Here is a 1,851-nt window from a genome sequence, read left to right on the forward strand (position 1 = left end):
GACGGTTTGTAGTGGAGAAGAGAAGCCGGGGGTTATCTTTACATTCCAGGATGATCCTGGAATAGTGAGCAGTTTTGGCAGAGGAGACAGGACCCGATAGTGCTTTATGTGGTCCAGCCAGATTTGGCGATGAATGGTTAACCAGTTGTCCAGCATAAATGTTCAAAGCTGTGTCCCTTGGACTTAGGGGAGAGGAAATGAGGGCAGACCCAGGGGGAACGACCAGGGTGAGGGGGAGTGATTGTTTTAATGGGTACAAGGGCGTCAAAGGTGGAGGTGAGGGTGTGATTGAGCAAATCAGTAGCTGCAGAAATGTCGTGGTGAATGGAGGGCCAAAGACTGGACAGTTGGGAATTTGAAAGTGCCGTTGTAAGTAACTTGGGGGGAGAATTTTTTCCAGGGATGAACACGGAAGGAGGTCGGTTAGTCCCATTCCCCGGCTCTTTCCCCACAGCCCTGTGAATTTTTTAAACGTCAAGTATTTATTCAATACCCTTTTGAAAGTTACGATTGAACCTGCTTCCACCTCCCTTTCAGGCAGTGCATTCCCAATCACAACAACTCGCTGTGCAAAGAAATCTCTCCTCATTCCCCCGCCCGTGGCTTTTTTGCCCATTTATCTTAAATCTGTGTCCTCTGATTATTAACCCTTCCATCACTGGAAACAGTTTCTCCTAATTTACTCAATCGAAATCTTTCATAATTGTGAACACGTCCATGAAATCGCCCTGCAACCTTCTGGGTGTCGCCTCAGAGCCCTTCCTGCTGGTCCTTTCTTCAGTTCCCATGTGGTCTAGCGGTGAGGATTCCTGATTTTCACCCAGGTGGCCCGGGTTCGACTCCCGGTGTGGGAATACCAGCCTTTCAGTCCCAGCCTTGCAATTTGCCTGCAGTCTGGGATGTGGCTGCTGCTTCCTCCCTCGTTTCTGTGTCAGTCCCACAATCACACTGAGAAATGAGGTAAACCACAGCTCTTAAAGGAACAGTGCACCGAAACCCCAACCCTGCAAGCGAAAGGGAAGCAAGCAACAATGTCCGGACAGGTCACTCAGCAGCTCATGGCCAAGTGTTTGACTACAATCCTTTTATCATTTACTGTAAAGCCCGAGTCTCAGTGAAACACACACAGAACATTCTGGAAACACTCAGCGAGTCAGACCGAATCTGTGGAGAGAACAGACCAATTAACTGAGAGTCTCAATGAGACAAGGAACGAGACACGGGCTCTTCACAAATTGTCACGGGATCTTTTACACTTCGGAGCAGAAAGAAGGGACCGCCATTAAACACCTCATTCAAAGGACAGCACCTCTCACGATGCAGCTCCCTCTCAGCACGACACAGTCAGTCTGGATCATGTGTCCCAGTCCTGGAACGGGAGCTGGAACCCACACCCTTCTAAACACCAGCCTGACTCCCTGGTGTTACTCTCACCCCCGGCTAGTCATGAACCAGACTGTGCCACTCCCAGAGTAACTGATGACCACAGCCTCAGCCCTGGGTCCCGGTCTGCACCATAACCGCAGCCTGTCACCGCTCATAGAAAGTGGCGTGGGATTCCTGAGTTCATTCTGTGATGTGCAATGGGGGAGTGGGACTACATGGATTGATCTTGCATGGAGCTGGCATGGACTCGATGGGCCGAATGGCCTCCTTCCGTGCTGTAACCTTTCTATGATTCTATGATTCCATGTGGGTGGAGAGGGATACAAGGAAGTGATCAGAGATGGCCTTATCCATGATTGACACGATCGGGAGTAGAGAGGCCACGTGAGATGGCAAGGTCGAGGGGGTGGCCATGAATATGGGTCGGGGAGTTTCTATGCAGGGAGAGATTAAGGGAGGATAAAG

General features: G+C 50.4%; 1 non-coding gene across 1 annotated transcript; it reads left to right on the forward strand.

The window, feature by feature from the left end:
• The first annotated feature begins 782 nt into the window (after positions 1-782).
• Positions 783-854, forward strand: trnae-uuc (transfer RNA glutamic acid (anticodon UUC)). The gene has a single exon. It is a non-coding gene; the product is annotated as a tRNA-Glu (tRNA).
• The last annotated feature ends 997 nt before the right edge of the window (positions 855-1,851 follow it).

Source organism: Heptranchias perlo, chromosome 35 (genome assembly GCF_035084215.1).
Source record: "Heptranchias perlo isolate sHepPer1 chromosome 35, sHepPer1.hap1, whole genome shotgun sequence".
Taxonomy (NCBI): Eukaryota; Metazoa; Chordata; class Chondrichthyes; order Hexanchiformes; family Hexanchidae; genus Heptranchias; species Heptranchias perlo.